This window comes from Tachypleus tridentatus, chromosome 10 (genome assembly GCF_004210375.1).
Source record: "Tachypleus tridentatus isolate NWPU-2018 chromosome 10, ASM421037v1, whole genome shotgun sequence".
In the NCBI taxonomy this organism is placed as follows: Eukaryota; Metazoa; Arthropoda; class Merostomata; order Xiphosura; family Limulidae; genus Tachypleus; species Tachypleus tridentatus.
In genome coordinates this window covers 193,327,291-193,347,461 of record NC_134834.1, presented here as the reverse complement: position 1 = coordinate 193,347,461, position 20,171 = coordinate 193,327,291, and the positions used below count along the sequence as shown (strand labels likewise).

The following is a 20,171-nucleotide window of genomic DNA, read 5'->3' as shown; positions in this document are numbered from 1 at the left end:
AACAGTGAGATTGGAATAAGGCAGTTTTCTCTGTACAGAAGAACTCCGAATAAGTAAAAATAAACAAAACATTACACTGGAAAATACAGCAGTGTATTGTCATGTAATGGATACATCAAGTAATAGTGAACTATTCAAAATAGACGTGGCTTGACATAGCCAAGTGGTTAGGGTGTTCGACTCCTAATATGATGATCACGGGTTCGAGGTCATAAGAAACACGCTATCCCTTGTAGCTGTCGTGGTGTTATAAAGATACTGTCAATCCCACTATTCGTTGGTAAAAGAGTAGCTCAAGAGTCGGCAGTCTTCCACTGTTAAATTAGGAATGGCTAACGCAGATAGTCCTCTTGTAGCTTTGCGCGAAGTTAAAAACAAAACAAAATAGACTTGTGTCTGCCATGTAAAGTTAGTTTTTTATTTTTTAATTTCACGCAAAGTTGCTCGAGGGCTATCTGTACTAGCCGTCCCTAACTTTGAAGAGATATACCAGAGAAGAGGCACTGAATCAACTCCACCCACCGCCTACTTTTGGGCTACTCTTTGCATCGACCGTCACATTATTGTAATTACTTGGCATTTTTATTTTGTTGAATCTGATACATAATTATTACTAATAACATTTATCACTCCCTCAACTGAATCAATGTCCTAACTTTTTCGGAAACCTAATGAATTAATGATTTATAAAATCAAAATAAATTTTGTAGCCGTTTGGTGAAAAATATTACAGTGTCATAAAAGTTTTAATTTTAACTCGAAGTTAGAACGATTTGGTGTGTGCCTTATTAACTAAACGTAAAACATGTAAAAGTTTTAAAACTGAACAAACTCGGAAAGTGTTTTCAATCAATGAAATGCTATAGTTTCACATGCGTCAACGTGTATTCTAAAAGTTGAGTTGTAATGTGAAACATTCACTATAAATACAATTTATTTACGAACACACAAACACGTAATAAGAAAGCAAGGCTGTCGTTCTTGGCCTTGATTTACTTTAGAAGGTCACTAGGTGGCACTGTTTCACCATGTCTGTTACATTGAAAGATAAAATATACCGTTATCTTAACACGTGTTCCTTTTACTGCTTGTTCTTCAGATGTATTTTATGTACATGTTATTGTATGTGAGTTCCGTGGGCTAAGTATCTCATCTTATTCTTAACGTGAAATTCTTTGGCCAAGTTATTTATATTAAAGCTTTACACTAACACAGATAATTACGTTTCATGCACCTCTTTACTAAGTAAAACAGTATAAGTTGAGAAAGTTGTATTTCATTACAAAAGGTAAGTAGTTACCGCAACGTTTTACGATTACTCTTGTTAATTTTAACGAAACGTTTCAACGTTTTGTTTAATTCTTAACATAATTTTTCCCACATTCACGACTTCTGTAAATTATATATCTGGTTCATCTTCTGCGACTTTAACTTCTCAATTATAAATTAATTAAAATGTACGTTTATTTTTACAGCATTAATCTGCGTATAAAATGGCGCGGAAAGGATAGTATTTAACAAATACTTAACATTTGTGTATATGTATTTGGGTTTCAGCCGCAAACACATTTCCCGGCGAATAGAGACTTACAATCAGGGGTTAGATTTACCCTATAGGTTTGTTTGTTTCTTTTTGAATTTCGCGCAAAGCTAGTCGAGGGCTATCTGCGCTAGCCGTTCCTAATTTAGCAGTGTAAGACTAGAGGGAAGGCAGCTAGTCATCACCACCCACCGCCAACTCTTGGGTTACTCTTTTACCAACGAATAGTGGGATTGACCGTCACATTATAACGCTCCCACGGCTGGGAGGGCAAGCATGTTTGGTGCGACCGGGATTCGAACCTGCGACCCTCGGATTAGGATTTGTTTGTTTGTTTTGAATTTCGTGTAAAGCTAGTCGAGGGCTATCTGCGCTAGCCGTCCATAATTTAGCAGTGTAAGACTAAAGGGAAGGCAGCTAGTCATCACCACCCACCGCCAACTCTTGGGCTACTCTTTTACCAAAACATAGTGGGATTGACCGTCACATTATAACGCCCCCACGGCTGGGAGGGCGAGTATGTTGGTGCGACCGGGATTCGAACCCGCGACCCTCGGATTACGAGTCGAATGCCTTAACACGCTTGGCCATGCCGGGCCCTTCCCGTATAGGACACTGCAGAGAACCTAATGTGGCTTTGCTCTAAAACAAATAAACTTCTTCAATGAATTTTATAGAAATTATAATCAGAATTGAAAGTTTTCACTAATTTGTTTCCCTTCATAAAACGTTCGCATTTAGCCCATAAAATCATCTACACCCACTTTTCTGTTTATTGTATAAAATCATCTACACCCACTTTTCTGTTTATTGTATAAAATCATCTATACCCACTTTTCTGTTTACTGTATAAAATCATCTACACCCACGTTTCTGTTTATTGTATAAAATCATCTACACCCACTTTTCTGTTTGTTGTATAAAATCATCTATACCAACTTTTCTGTTTACTGTATAAAATCATCTACACCCACGTTTCTGTTTATTGTATAAAATCATCTACACCCACTTTTCTGTTTATTGTATAAAATCATCTATACCCACTTTTCTGTTTATTGTATAAAATCATCTACACCCACTTTTCTGTTTACTGTATAAAATCATCTACACCCACTTTTCTGTTTACTGTATAAAATCATCTACACCCACTTTTCTGTTTATTGTATAAAATCATCTACACCCACTTTTCTGTTTGTTGTATAAAATCATCTACACCCACTTTTCTGTTTTGTTGTATAAAATCATCTACACCCACTTTTCTGTTTTTACTTGTATAAAATCATCTATACCCACTTTTCTGTTTATTGTATAAAATCATCTATACCCACTTTTCTGTTTGTTGTATAAAATCATCTACACCCACTTTTCTGTTTATTGTATAAAATCATCTATACCCACTTTTCTGTTTACTGTATAAAATCATCTACACCCACGTTTCTGTTTATTGTATAAAATCATCTACACCCACTTTTCTGTTTATTGTATAAAATCATCTATACCCACTTTTCTGTTTATTGTATAAAATCATCTACACCCACTTTTCTGTTTATTGTATAAAATCATCTACACCCACTTTTCTGTTTACTGTATAAAATCATCTACACCCACTTTTCTGTTTATTGTATAAAATCATCTACACCCACTTTTCTGTTTGTTGTATAAAATCATCTACACCCACTTTTCTGTTTATTGTATAAAATCATCTACACCCACTTTTCTGTTTACTGTATAAAATCATCTATACCCACTTTTCTGTTTATTGTATAAAATCATCTATACCCACTTTTCTGTTTATTGTATAAAATCATCTACACCCACTTTTCTGTTTATTGTATAAAATCATCTATACCCACTTTTCTGTTTATTGTATAAAATCATCTACACCCACTTTTCTGTTTATTGTATAAAATCATCTACACCCACTTTTCTGTTTACTGTATAAAATCATCTACACCCACTTTTCTGTTTATTGTATAAAATCATCTATACCCACTTTTCTGTTTATTGTATAAAATCATCTACACCCACTTTTCTGTTTATTGTATAAAATCATCTATACCCACTTTTCTGTTTATTGTATAAAATCATCTATACCCACTTTTCTGTTTATTGTATAAAATCATCTACACCCATTTTTCTGTTTATTGTATAAAATCATCTACACCCACCTTTCTGTTTGTTGTATAAAATCATCTACACCCACTTTTCTGTTTGTTGTATAAAATCATCTATACCCACTTTTCTGTTTATTGTATAAAATCATCTATACCCACTTTTCTGTTTATTGTATAAAAGTAAGGTTGATGTTTTTGCTACTAAAGTTTACGTAAAAACTCTACAAACTTTAAGGTATCCACTGTGTGTCGCATTATCTAGGTGCACTGAAATAACACAAGTTTATCTTCTTTATTTCAGAAGAAAACAAACAAACCAGACTTCTGATTTCGAAAACGATAAGATATTGAACTAACAGAGTTGAAACTTCTGATGCAATAATATATCAGACGTTTGATGCGAACCAGACCAGCATTTTAATTGTTGGGTGTTGCAGATTTATCAGAGAATACAAACTATTACGTCTCTGAAGATGACGAACAAACCATGGAATTCTAACGACGTGAAATGGATTATATTGGTTGTAAGTTAATCATACGATTTACTTATATTTGTGTTTTAGAAATGTAAAATCAACCGTGACGTTCCTTTGTCTTAACTATATCGCGTTAGTGTTCTAATTGTGCATTACAAGACATTGTTTTAACAGTGTTTTTTTAACGCACAGTTTAAATTACTTTCGGTAAAACGTATGGAGAATGTGTTTTAAATATAATACCTCTTGGTCCGATAAATTATTCTTACAAATATGAAGAGCTCTACATTTTTTATATTGAAGGGTGCTTGTTCGATTGGTTAAGTTTCTTTTGAATTTCGCGCAAGCTACTCGAGGACTATCTATGTTAGCCGTCCCTAAGGCAGCTAGTCATCACCACCCACTGCCAACTTTTTGGCTACTCTTTAACCAACGAATAGTTGGATTGACAGTCACATTATAACGTCCCTACGGCTGAAAGGGGCAGCATATTTGGTGTGACGGGGATTCAAATCCGTGATCCTCAGATTACGAATAAATGTAGAGGGTACCTTTCCTGAGTACTTTACTCCGGAAGCTGGCGTCCCTCACGGAGGAGTGGTTAGCCCTATACTCTTCAACATGTATGTAAACAATATGCCTGAAGGATCCTAATCATGTATTATCCTCACAGTTTACTGATGATGTGACAATCTGGAAAAGTGTCACAACACCAACAATAGCAGCCACAACTAAATAGAATAAGCGAATACTGTCAAAAATACAGAATAATAAAACACAACTTGTCGTCTTTGCAAAATTGATAAAATACAAAAACTACAGTCTGAAATGTATATGAATGGAACACTACTTCAGACTGTCACATGGGCAAAATTTCTTGGTCTAACCTATGACTCAAAATTAACATTGATTAACCATGTAAAAGAAATTAAAAATAAAGTCTGTTGAAGAACCAACTATGCTAGGAGTCTAACTGGCAAGAATAGTGGAGCATCTACAGACAACACACTAAAATTTACAAAACATACATTAGAACAGTAACTGACAATTCAGCTCCGGCTTAGATTACTGTTAAGTGACAAAATAATCAAAACCAAGCTGCAAACAATACAAAACACACTCCTCATAACAGTATACATAGTTCCCAGAGCAACATCATCTCAATTTATATATAAATATTCAAACATACCGAATAGACTCCTACATTGTACAATAACGTATTCTGATAAAAATTGGATGAAAAATAAATTATCATGCGAACTAGACAGGTACCTCATTTCATGATGAAGATAGTCCTAAATATCTCTCCCCGATCAACATATATTTTAAACATAAACATAAATAGATGAAGAAATAAATAAATATAAATAAAAATGTAATAAATATATATGTATAAAAAGGTCAACATAGAACTAGACATCTTATTGATAGGGCAAAAGAATGTCTATACATGTATACCAGTACATGGACATTGCCCTGAAAAGGGTCGGAGTAAATTCAGACCACTCTGACCCAAAAATGCAGTAGCTACCACTATCAAATACTGCATGACCACGTAAGTACGGGAAGGAGGAAGAGGCTAAAGAGAACCTGACCCTCCAGGGTACGAACATATTATACCCAATCACCGAGAGAGAGTTGAGTGCCTTAACCACCTGGCCATGCCGGGTCCCCTTGTTCGAATAACTGATCCATACGAATGATGTAAAGATTTATTTTAATGAAGCTTATTAGTTAATTTTCTTACATGTCTGATAAAACGAAAACTTTTATATTTAGTATGTTTAAACAATGGAGAGATGTGAGCTAATTGCCAAAAATCATCCTGGATCAAAATGAATAAAACTTAGTCTAAAGTTTATCTTGTATTATTAAACACCAAAACTTAATTATTAATTAACTTTTAAGATATTCCGCGACTGTGATAAGAAAAAATAAATATTCCTTTAGAACTAAAAAAAAGAAAAACGGGTTTCATTATAACTGATGACACATTATAAGAGAAGAACAATCTTATGACACATTACAAGAGAAGAACAATCTTGTGACACATTACAAGAGAAGAACAATCTTATGACGATTTTGGCAGAATATTTTAAAACAGTTTCACATTTTTTAATAGTTTCGTTTTGAGTTTACGAACTGATAACGTGTTATAAGTTACAGCTTTTACAGTAAGTAAGATTAGTTTGTAAAACAACGTTTCGATCACTGGTACGATCTTTATCACAAGTTTTTATGGTAAGGAACGTGTTGTAACGTCTGCTGTCAAATTCACGTTAAATTGACAGAACAGATAAGTCTATTAATCCGTGCAACGTGAAGTATCTTAAAACTGTGATTATGACTTAAGGCGAAAACATATATTGCTGACATAAGATGTATCTATTAGCACTTAGGCTATCGTCCTTTTTTTAGAACTAACAATGGGATATATTGTAACTTAAGATACAATAATTAAACTAAAAATATAGTATGATTCAGTGACCCATGTTTATATGTGATGTTTCAGATAACAATCATCTGTGTTTCCCTGGCAACCCTACTACGCACAGACTCAATTGATTCCAGACTCCGGCGTAGGTATTCCAGTGGTTACAGGAAGTACACTAGTCCATCATTTACAAGATCGATTTAGATGTGAAGCAAATACACTACACGTAATACACGATACAAAACTATGCTGATGTGATTAGACATTGACCAATTCCCTCACTCAACAATGACAAAATTATACAGATTAATATATTGAGCTGAACTGAATGTTGTTTTAATAATAGTATTCTACGTCTGTAAGAAACATTATTTCTAAAAATCAGTTCGTTCATACTTAACCAAACGTTGACTATTTGATTTAGGAGTTTAATAGCCAGCATTCAATGTTAAGTTTCAAGTTCTTTCAAACCTTTCATTGTAATTACAGTTGAAAACGATCAAAGAAAATTCAAGTTGATTTAACTTATAATGTCAAGTTAACTGAAGATTCGTGGATACCACTAGATGGCGATACCGTCTTAATAGTAATAAATTTTACCATACACAAGGTTTGGTTTTGTTTTTTCTCTTATAAGAATATCGAAATGTTTTTTGTTTTTCTTATTAGCGTATCACACAAATCTTATACAGCGTTTGGTATGGCTTGACTGGAACTTGCAGAAAGCACTCTAATTTACAGTGATAGACAGGGGTAACGGTAGCTAGTCAACAGCATCTACCACCAACTTTTGGGCCACTCTTTTACCAACAAATAGTGGGAATCACCGTAACATTATATCGCTCCTACGACTGAAAGCAGTTTGTGTGTTAAATGGACTTACTACGAGGCCCAGCCTGTTATATAGCGTCCGCTAATTATTTGACGTAAACTTCAGCTAATAGACCCGATATACCATGTTTTGCTATTTATTTAGCGCAAACTTACTTAATCAACTATCTGCACTATGTTCACCACGGGGAATCGCGACTCTAATTTTAGCGTTGTGAGTCCGCGAACTTACCCTGCTGACCCATCAACAGACAAAGAATGAAAAATGGTCATATTCGTCCAAAGAAAGTCTTGTAATCAAAATAATACTCTGAACTACTGATGTCGGAGACACGTTTGTAGTTAGATGTGAATTATGTTTCTTATGCAAACCTTCCCTAAAATAGATACCTTGCTTAATTTTCTCTCATTGTAATATTGACCCATGTAATACATTATGTAACAATAAAATTAGATAGTACATACTGACCCATGTAATACATTATGTAACAGTAAAGTTAGATAATAGATACTGACCCATGTAATACATTATGTAACAATAAAGTTAGATAGTAGATACTGACCCATGTAATACATTATGTAACAATAAAGTTAGATAGTGGATATTGAGCTATATAATACATTATGTAACAATAAAGTTAGATAGTAGATATTGAGCTATGTAATTCATTATGTAACAATAAAGTTAGATAGCAGATACTGACCCATGTAATACATTATGTAACAATAAAGTTAGATAGTAGATATTAACCCATGTAATACATTATGTAACAATAAAGTTAGATAGTAGATATTGAGCTATATAATACATTATGTAACAATAAAGTTAGATAGTACATATTGAGCTATGTAATACATTATGTAACAATAAAGTTAGATAGTACATATTGAGCTATGTAATACATTATGTAACAATAAAGTTAGATAGTAGATACTGACCCATGTAATACATTATGTAACAATAAAGTTAGATAGTAGATATTGAGCTATATAATACATTATGTAACAATAAAGTTAGATAGTGGATATTAACCCATGTAATACATTATGTAACAATAAAGTTAGATAGTGGATATTGAGCTATATAATACATTATGTAACAATAAAGTTAGATAGTAGATATTGAGCTATGTAATACATTATGTAACAATAAAGTTAGATAGTAGATATTGAGCTGTGTAATACATTATGTAACAATAAAGTTAGATAGCAGATACTGACCCATGTAATACATTATGTAACAATAAAGTTAGTAGATACTGACCCATATAATACATTATGTAGCAATAAAGTTAGATAGTGGACACTGACCCATGTAATGTAATACATTATGCAAAAATAAAGATAGATAGTAGATACTGGCCCATGTAATACATTATGTAACAATAAAACTAGTAGACACTGACCTATGTAATACATTATGTAACAATAAAGTTAGTAGATACTGACCCATGTAATACATTATGTAACAATAAAGTTAGATAGTGGACACTGACCCATGTAATACATTATGTAGCAATAAAGCTAGTAGACACTGATCTATGTGATACATTGTGTAACAATAAAGTTAGTAGATACTGACCCATGTAATACATTATGTAACAATAAAGTTAGATAGTGAACACTGATCCATGTAATACATTATGTAGCAATAAAGTTAGATAGTGGACACTGACCCATGTAATGTAACACATTATGTAACAATAAAGATAGATAGTAGATACTGACTCATGTAATACATTATGTAACAATAAAGTTAGATAGTAGATACTGACCCATGTAATACATTATTTAACAATAAAGATAGGTAGTGGATACTGACTCATGTAATACATTATGTAACAATAAAGTTAGATAGTAGATACTGACCCATGTAATACATTATGTAACAATAAAGTTAGATAGTAGATATTGAGCTATATAATACATTATGTAACAATAAAGTTAGATAGTGGATATTAACCCATGTAATACATTATGTAACAATAAAGTTAGATAGTGGATATTGAGCTATATAATACATTATGTAACAATAAAGTTAGATAGTAGATATTGAGCTATGTAATACATTATGTAACAATAAAGTTAGATAGCAGATACTGACCCATGTAATACATTATTTAACAATAAAGATAGGTAGTGGATACTGACTCATGTAATACATTATGTAACAATAAAGTTAGATAGTAGATACTGACCCATGTAATACATTATGTAACAATAAAGTTAGATAGTAGATATTGAGCTATATAATACATTATGTAACAATAAAGTTAGATAGTGGATATTAACCCATGTAATACATTATGTAACAATAAAGTTAGATAGTGGATATTGAGCTATATAATACATTATGTAACAATAAAGTTAGATAGTAGATATTGAGCTATGTAATACATTATGTAACAATAAAGTTAGATAGCAGATACTGACCCATGTAATACATTATGTAACAATAAAGTTAGATAGTAGATATTGAGCTATATAATACATTATGTAACAATAAAGTTAGATAGTAGATACTGACCCATGTAATACATTATGTAACAATAAAGTTAGATAGTAGATATTGAGCTATGTAATACATTATGTAACAATAAAGTTAGATAGTAGATATTAACCCATGTAATACATTATGTAACAATAAAGTTAGATAGTAGATATTGAGCTATATAATACATTATGTAACAATAAAGTTAGATAGTACATATTGAGCTATGTAATACATTATGTAACAATAAAGTTAGATAGTAGATACTGACCCATGTAATACATTATGTAACAATAAAGTTAGATAGTAGATATTGAGCTATATAATACATTATGTAACAATAAAGTTAGATAGTGGATATTAACCCATGTAATACATTATGTAACAATAAAGTTAGATAGTAGATATTGAGCTGTGTAATACATTATGTAACAGTAAAGTTAGATAGTAGATACTGACCCATGTAATACATTATGTAACAATAAAGTTAGATAGTACATATTGAGCTGTGTAATACATTATGTAACAATAAAGTTAGATAGCAGATACTGACCCATGTAATACATTATGTAACAATAAAGTTAGATAGCAGATACTGACCCATGTAATACATTATGTAACAATAAAGTTAGTAGATACTGACCCATGTAATACATTATGTAGCAATAAAGTTAGATAGTGGACACTGACCCATGTAATGTAATACATTATGCAAAAATAAAGATAGATAGTAGATACTGGCCCATGTAATACATTATGTAACAATAAAACTAGTAGACACTGACCTATGTAATACATTATGTAACAATAAAGTTAGTAGATACTGACCCATGTAATACATTATGTAACAATAAAGTTAGATAGTGAACACTGATCCATGTAATACATTATGTAGCAATAAAGTTAGATAGTGGACACTGACCCATGTAATGTAATACATTATGTAACAATAAAGATAGATAGTAGATACTGACTCATGTAATACATTATGTAACAATAAAGTTAGATAGTAGATACTGACCCATGTAATACATTATTTAACAATAAAGATAGGTAGTAGATACTGACCCATGTACTACATTCTGTAACAATAAAGTTTCATAGTGGATACTGACCATGTAATACATTATGTAAGAATAAAGTTAGATACTGACCCATGTAATACATTATGTAACAATAAAGCTAGATAGTAGATATTGACCCATGTTATACATTATGTAACAATAAAGCTAGTAGACACTGACCTATGTAATACATTATGTAACAATAAAGTTAGATAGTGAACACTGACCCACGTAATACATTATTTAACAAGAAAGATAGGTAGTGGATATTGACGCATGTACTACATTTTGAAACACTAAAGCTAGATGGTGGATACTGACCCATGTACTAAATTATGTAACAATAAAGTTAGAATGGTAGATACTGACCCATGTACTACACTTTGTAACAATAAAGTTTCATTGTGGTTACTGACCCATGTACTAAATTATTTAACAATAAAGTTAGAATGGTAGATACTGACCCATGTACTACACTTTGTAACAATAAAGATAGATAGTGGATACTAACCATGTACTACATTCTGTAACAATAGAGTTAGGTAGTGGATACTACCCATGTACTACATTCTGTAACAATAAAGTTAGATAGTGGATACTGACCATGTACTTCATTCTGTAACAATAGAGTTAGATAGTGGATACTGACCCATGTATATTTTGTAACAATAAAGTTAGATAGTGGATACTGACCATGTACTACATTCTGTAACAATAAAGTTAGATAGTGGATACTAACCATGTACTGCATTCTGTAACAATAAAGTTAGATAGCGGATACTAACCATGTACTACATTCTGTAAAAATAGAGTTAGATAGTGGATACTAACCATGTATATTTTGTAACAATAAAGTTAGATAGTGGATATTGACTCATGTACTACATTATATAACAATAAAGTTAGATAGTGGATATTGACGCATGTACTACATTCTGTAACAGTATGTTAGATAGTGGATACTGACCATGTACTACATTCTGTAACAATAAAGTTAGATAGTGGATACTAACCATGTACTACATTCTGTAACAATAGAGTTAGATAGTGGATACTGACCATGTACTGCATTCTGTAAAAATAGAGTTAGATAGTGGATACTAACCATGTATATTTTGTAACAATAAAGTTAGATAGTGGATATTGACTCATGTACTACATTATATAACAATAAAGTTAGATAGTGGATATTGGCGCATGTACTACATTCTGTAACAGTATGTTAGATAGTGGATACTGACCATGTACTACATTCTGTAACAATAAAGTTAGATAGTGGATACTGACCATGTACTACATTCTGTAACAATAAAGTTAGATAGTGGATACTAACCATGTACTACTTTCTGTAACAATAGAGTTAGATAGTGGATACTGACCATGTACTACATTCTGTAACAATAAAGTTAGATAGTGGATACTGACCATGTACTACATTCTGTAACAATAAAGTTAGATAGTGGATACTAACCATGTACTACATTCTGTAAAAATAGAGTTAGATAGTGGATACTAACCATGTACTACATTCTGTAACAATAAAGTTAGATAGTGGATACTGACCCATGTATATTTTGTAACAATAAATTTAGATAGTGGATACTGACCATGTACTACATTCTGTAACAATAAAGTTAGATAGTGGATACTAACCATGTAATACATTATGTAACAGCAGAGTTAGATAGTGGATACTGACCATGTACTACATTATGTAACAACATCGTTTTAATGGTGGTCTTTTCCAAAGTTTTTTATATTGTTTACTTCCAGGATTTTTTATAAAAAAATTTTGTGCCTTTTAAAAATCGAATTAATAAATACCTTCCAGTGACATAGCGGTATGTCTTCGATACCCGTGGTGGAAAGGGCACAGATGTCCCACTGTGTAGCTTTATGCTTAATTACTCAGAAACATACATTTAGTTTAAAAGAAATTCAGAAGATCGACGTCTACTAAACGAGTGTGTGTGTGTTTTCACATCGAGAAGCAACATTGGGCTATCTGCTAAGTCCACTAAAACTTGCGTCCGCAATTTCACTTCACATCGATTAAAAACTTTAATTACAATAAATGGCTCTACTTAAAAAATGGATTGCCTTATAGAACAATGTGTGTTTTCTGATATGGATTAAGTACAATGTATGGAAGAGGGTGTCCCTCCCGAGGGGGTCGAAAACCTGCATTTTGTAGTCAAGTCTACGTTAACGGGCTATCTGTGTTCTGTTTACTGTAGGGAATTAAACAAAGAATTTTACGTTTTGAGTCCGTAAAATTACTGCTGTTAATCTTGGTAGTACCTGCAACATGACGAGCGAGTTTATAAAGGAGAATTAGATCATTCAACAACAGGTAAAACAGGAGAATTAGATCTTTCAACCACAGGTAAAACAGGAGAATTAGATCATTCAACCACAGGTAAAACAAGAGAATTAGATCTTTCAACCACAGGTAAAACAGGAGAATTAGATCTTTCAACCACGGGTAAAACAAGAGAATTAGATCGTTCAATCGTAGGTAAAACAAGAGAATTAGATTGTTCCGCCACAGATAAAACAGGAGAATTATATTGTTCCACCACAGGTAAACAGGAGGATAATAGATCGTTTCGACACTAGTAAAACATCGTTCACAGGTAAACCCCTTCTCTTCTCTTGAAATTCCCTTGTAGTGTTTGGTACAGTTTTCTTTTACTTACCTCTTTCCTTGAAATTCCCTTGTACTGTTTCTTGTACTCACCTCTTTCCTTGAAATTCCCTTGTGGTGTTTTCTTGTACTTACAGATATATTCAACGAACTATTTTAAAATTCTTCAGCATTTGTATAATAGTTAATGTTGAAAAACTTTCAATAACTGAAATAGTAACTGAAAACATTAAAAGATGACGTATGTATCGTTAGACGTGAGCGACGCACCTATTAAGTAATTTTGAGCTCAAAAGTGACAACAAAAAAGACTTTGCTATTTTGCAAAGTTTGGAGGAACAAGATATTGTGATTTGCAAGGCTGATGAAAGGGGACAATCTGTATTACTTAATAAAAAGAACTGCGTTTCTGAAGTTGAATAATTTTTAAAAGAAGGTCCATATGAGAACATTAAAGTTAATCCTATAAATAAACTTTAGGAAGTAGCAAAAGAAGAAAATTAAGAATCATATAACTTTAACACTAATGAAAAGCAAAGTTTAACTCCAGGTAACTTTCTCTTACCTAGACGTCTCCCGCTGGGACAGCGGTAAATCTACGAATTTACAACCTTACCATCAGGGGGTTCGATTCCCCTTCAGTCGACACAGCAGATAGCGCGATGTGGCTTTGTTATAAGAAAACACGAACTTTCCTAAAGTTCATAAAATTCTTAGTAATTTCAGACCTATTGTATCCAATATTAAGAGATCAACTTGTGATGTAACAAAATTCATATATAAAGTTTCTCATTTTTAAAGAATAAAAATACATACTCAGTTAAGAATTTCTCGTAAGAATTTACTACGTCATTTTAGATCAAAAATACATTTTGGCGTCATTTGAATTTGTGCCAATGATCACAAGAGTACGTGTGATTATTGCATGTTTTGATAAAAACAAACCCTGACAGATTAAAGTATTTTCGTGTTACATATACCATGATTAAACTGGTAGAAGTATGCGTTGAAAACTATTTTTATAAAATTAATAAGAAAGCTTACAAATAGAACGAAGATTTAACTACGAGTTCACCTTTGCCTCTATTATCATGTGATTTATCTCCGGACAGTTGTGAAATTATTGTTTGTTTGTTTGTTTTGGAATTTCGCACAAAGCTACTCGAGGGCTATCTGTGCTAGCCGTCCCTAATTTAGCAGTGTAAGACTAGAGGGAAGGCAGCTAGTCATCACCACCCACCGCCAACTCTTGGACTACTCTTTTACCAACGAATAGTGGGATTGACCGTCACATTATACGCCCCCACGGCTGGGAGGGCGAGCATGTTTAGCGCGACGCGGGCGCTAACCCGCGGGTTACGGGTCACACGCCTTACGCGCTTGGCCATGCCAGGCCGTTGTGAAAGTAAAGGGCTAGAAAAAGCGATTATATAACCTGAAGTGTGGTTAAGATATTGATAATTCTATTCCGCCATGTCTTGTCACACTAAATATCAACAACTGGTGTTTTTACTGTATGTGAATAGGACACTGAGATCATGTTTTAAACAGGATAATATTAAGAATGAATTATTATTAACTAATTACACAGCTGTAGAAAGAGGTTTAAAACCTGCTGTTGTTGACAGAGCTGTTAAGAAACAAGGATAAAATACTAAGTTAAAAAATAATGTTTGGTGTTAACATTGATACCAGGCTTACTTCGTCAAATAATGAATACATTGATACCTGGCTTACTGTGTCATATAATGAATACATTTGATACCTGGCTTACTTTGTCATATAATGAACACATTTGATATCTGGCTTACTTTGTCAAATAATGAATACATCGATACCTGGCTTACTTTGTCAAATAATGAATACATCGATACCTGGCTTACTTTGTCAAATAATGAATACATTGATACCTGGCTTACTGTGTCATATAATGAATACATTGATACCTGGCTTACTTTGTCATATAATGAATACATTTGATACCTGGCTTACTTTGTCAAATAATGAATACATCGATACCTGGCTTACTTTGTCAAATAATGAATACATTGATACCTGGCTTACTGTGTCATATAATGAATACATTGATACCTGGCTTACTTTGTCATATAATGAATACATTTGATACCTGGCTTAATTTGTCAAATAATGAATACATTGATACCTGGCTTAATTTGTCAAATAATGAATACATTTGATACCTTGTTTACTTTGTCAAATAATGAATACATTGATACCTGGCTTACTTTGTCATATAATGAATACATTTGATACCTGGCTTACTTTGTCATATAATGAATACATTTGATACCTGGCTTACTTTGTCATATAATGAATACATTTGATACCTTGCTTACTTTGTCATATAATGAATACATTTGATACCTGGCTTACTTTGTCAAATAATGAATACATTTGATTCCTGGCTTAATTTGTCAAATAATGAATACATTGATACCTGGCTTACTTTGTCATATAATGAATACATTTGATACCTGGCTTACTTTGTAAAATAATGAATACATTTGATACCTGGCTTACTTTGTCAAATAATGAATACATTTGATACCTTGCTTACTTTGTCAAATAATGAATACATTTGATACCTTGCTTACTTTGTCAAATAATGAATACATTTGATACCTGGCTTACTTTGTCATATAATGAATACATTTGATACCTTGCTTACTTTGTCATATAATGAATACATTTGATACCTTGCTTACTTTGTAAAATAATGAATACATTGATACCTGGCTTACTTTGTCATATAATGAATACATTTGATACCTGGCTTACTTTGTAAAATAATGAATACATTTGATACCTGGCTTACTTTGTCATATAATGAATACATTTGATACCTTGCTTACTTTGTCATATAATGAATACATTTGATACCTGGCTTACTTTGTCATATAATGAATACATTTGATACCTGGCTTACTTTGTCATATAATGAATACATTTGATACCTTGCTTACTTTGTAAAATAATGAATACATTGATACCTGGCTTACTGTGTCATATAATGAATACATTGATACCTGGCTTACTTTGTCATATAATGAATACATTTGATACCTGGCTTACTTTGTCATATAATGAATACATTTGATACTTTGCTTACTTTGTAAAATAATGAATACATTGATACCTGGCTTACTTTGTCATATAATGAATACATTTGATACCTGGCTTACTTTGTAAAATAATGAATACATTGATACCTGGCTTACTTTGTCATATAATGAATACATTTGATACCTGGCTTACTTTGTAAAATAATGAATACATTTGATACCTGGCTTACTTTGTCAAATAATGAATACATTTGATACCTTGCTTACTTTGTCAAATAATGAATACATTTGATACCTTGCTTACTTTGTCAAATAATGAATACATTTGATACCTGGCTTACTTTGTCATATAATGAATACATTTGATACCTGGCTTACTTTGTCAAATCATGAATACATTTGATTCCTGGCTTAATTTGTCAAATAATGAATACATTGATACCTGGCTTAATTTGTCAAATGATGAATACATTTGATACCTTGTTTACTTTGTCAAATAATGAATACATTGATACCTGGCTTACTTTGTCATATAATGAATACATTTGATACCTGGCTTACTTTGTCATATAATGAATACATTTGATACCTGGCTTACTTTGTCATATAATGAATACATTTGATACCTTGCTTACTTTGTCATATAATGAATACATTTGATACCTGGCTTACTTTGTCAAATAATGAATACATTTGATTCCTGGCTTAATTTGTCAAATAATGAATACATTGATACCTGGCTTACTTTGTCAAATAATGAATACATTTGACACCTGGCTTACTTTGTCAAATAATGAATACATTTGATACCTTGCTTACTTTGTCAAATAATGAATACATTTGATACCTTACTTACTTTGTCATATAATGAATACATTTGATACCTGGCTTACTTCGTCAAATAATGAATACATTTAAAAACAAATAAATATTTTCCCGATATACAAACCGCTAAACAAAGTTAGCCAAACTCTTAATACAGCTAAGGATAAAATAGATTTAATGGAACAATTTGTTTTATATAAAATATCATGTGAATATGAAGCAGCAGGCCCGACGTGGACAGTGGTCAGGTGGGTTAAGGCGTTCGACTCGTAATTTTAGGGTCGCGGGTTCAAATTTCCGTCGCACCAATAAAGCTCGCCCTTTCAGCCGTGGGGGCGTTATAATGTGACGGTCAATTCCACTATTCGTTTGTAAAAGAGTAGCCCAAGAGTTGGTGGTGGGTGGTGATGACTAGCTGCCTTCCTTCTAGTCTTACACTGCTATATTAGGGACGGATAGCGCAGATAGCCCTCCAGTAGCTTTGCGCGAAATTCTAAAACTAACAATAGAGGAGCTTAACTAGGAGAAACTAGAAGAAATTTAAAGTTAAAAATTAATGAACAGAAAACGAAATATTAAAAACAATAATATTACTATTTTATCTTTAGCAGACCACATCAGTGAAACTAAATACATAACTCAATGGGAATAATATTGTTATTTTAATATAACCTGAAAAGTTAGTTATGGTGAATACACGCGAATATATTGAGATAATTAAATCTTTTCTTTTAAATTTCGCGCAAAACTACACGAGCGCTATCTACGCTAGCCGTCCCTAATTCAGCAGTGTAAGACTAGAGAAAAGGTGGCTAGTCATCACCACCCACTGCCAACTCTTTGGCTACTCATTAAGAAATGAATGTTGGGGTTGACCGTAACATTATAACGCCCCCACGGCTGAAAGGGCGAGCATGTTTGGTGCGACGGGCATTCGTACCCTCGACTCTCAGATTACGAGTCAAATGCCTTGACCACTTGGCCATGCCGGGCCTTAATTAAATGTAAAAATGATAATTTAAATTATTGAATAAGGATGATAGACATGATGGAAGTGTTGTCAGTAGATGGCGTGAAATTCTTTATTATATAAATATGTGTTATTATGACTTGCTGAGCATTATTGTTTTGAAGACGATGTAGTGATACAGGTAGACTTTGTGCGATTTTTGTTTTTATCCTGTATAATAAATTGTTTGTATTTTATTGTAGTTTTGAGACTGGAAACAGTTTCATATTTGTTTGTAAAGTAATCATTCTTTATAAAACACAGAAGGTTTTGCAATACTGATGGATTATTTATTTATTTTTTCGGATATTCGCAAAAATTCAAATGTTATCTGTGCTAGTCGCTTAGAATAGGTAAAACGGTTAATCAAAATTATCTTGGATATTCTTATCTGAACGACTAGTGTGATATGAACCTTATCTATCATAACGTATCAATGGCCTCTATTTGTTGTTGTTTTATTACTTGTTGCAGTAATAAAATAACTTTTAAATTCGTTGCTCCACAGCTCGGCTCTTTCAATAGTGCTCTAAGTTCGGCGCGTATTTAATGATTTATTTTAAAAATTCTATTGCATACTGTAGCATAATGCCATTAGTTTTGTTAGATACAAAGGTGGGCGGTGATGACTAGCTGCCTTCCCTCTAGTCTTGCTCTGCAAAATTAGAGACGGCTAGCGCAAATAGCCCTCGTGTAGCTTTGCGCAAAATTCAAAAACAAACAAACGAATACAAAGGTCTCGCTGAATGGAGAGGATGGTAGTTGTAGTTCTTACTACTTATTAGTGACCATAACTCTCCTACCAAAGAAAGAATGGTTCCAAAGATTTAAAATTTGCGATAGCTTAGGATTTGATGGTTTCTAAATGTTTAAACTTGTTAAGCGGATTTCCCACGGGCTTTGTAGAAAAACTTTTAACAAGAGGTTTTGTAACCTTTCGTTTACGTCTTGTGTAAGTCTGTCTCTCGCCCAACGGGTATAGATTCGCGAATTTTTGAGACGAACCATTGAAAATTGTGGGCGCAAAATGCTTGCATCATATGATGTCAATCGCATTTGAAGAGTTAAGAAGCTGTTTGAGAAATCTACATCCATGTGATGGATGCAAATATTAATTCAAAAGAATGTTTCTTAAATAACAGAAAATACATGCATCAAATTAATTACAGATAAAATTTACATTTGGATAATTAACTGCTCTGCTTCAGAAATTTATAAAACGTTCATAATTTGTTTTATTTACGTTTACCTTTGAAATATAAATATGATCGAGATAAAATGGTAGTAATCTCACTAGAATAGGCTCTTGTGACCTTTGACTTCACAGAATTACTATATCCGTAGTTTAAAAAAAAAAGATAACTTACACTAATGATTCACCAGTTCACGTCTTCAGGACGTTTACAAAGTAAACCTGTGTCAAACCAATGCCTAACTGTGTATAATTCTAAAAGAAACAAGTCTCGCACTACCAGAGAAGAAAAAATATTTTATTTATCACCTTTAAAGGGTTTTCACTTCATTCTACGTGCTTGAGCGATCATTGCATCATCAAAGACTTGGAACTACTGGGTGTCTCTAAATGAAAGCATTTTAAAAGTCAATGAGCCATAACTTTGGGGCACCTGTTGAACAAACTACATTGTATTCTGAGTGT

General features: G+C 32.5%; 1 long non-coding RNA gene across 1 annotated transcript; it reads left to right on the top strand.

The window, feature by feature from the left end:
* Positions 1–1,099: 1,099 nt before the first annotated feature.
* LOC143228304 (uncharacterized) lies at positions 1,100–7,160 on the top strand. Its single transcript, XR_013015311.1, has 3 exons — positions 1,100–1,288; positions 3,956–4,178; positions 6,643–7,160. It is a non-coding gene; the product is annotated as an uncharacterized LOC143228304 (long non-coding RNA).
* Positions 7,161–20,171: the final 13,011 nt, after the last annotated feature.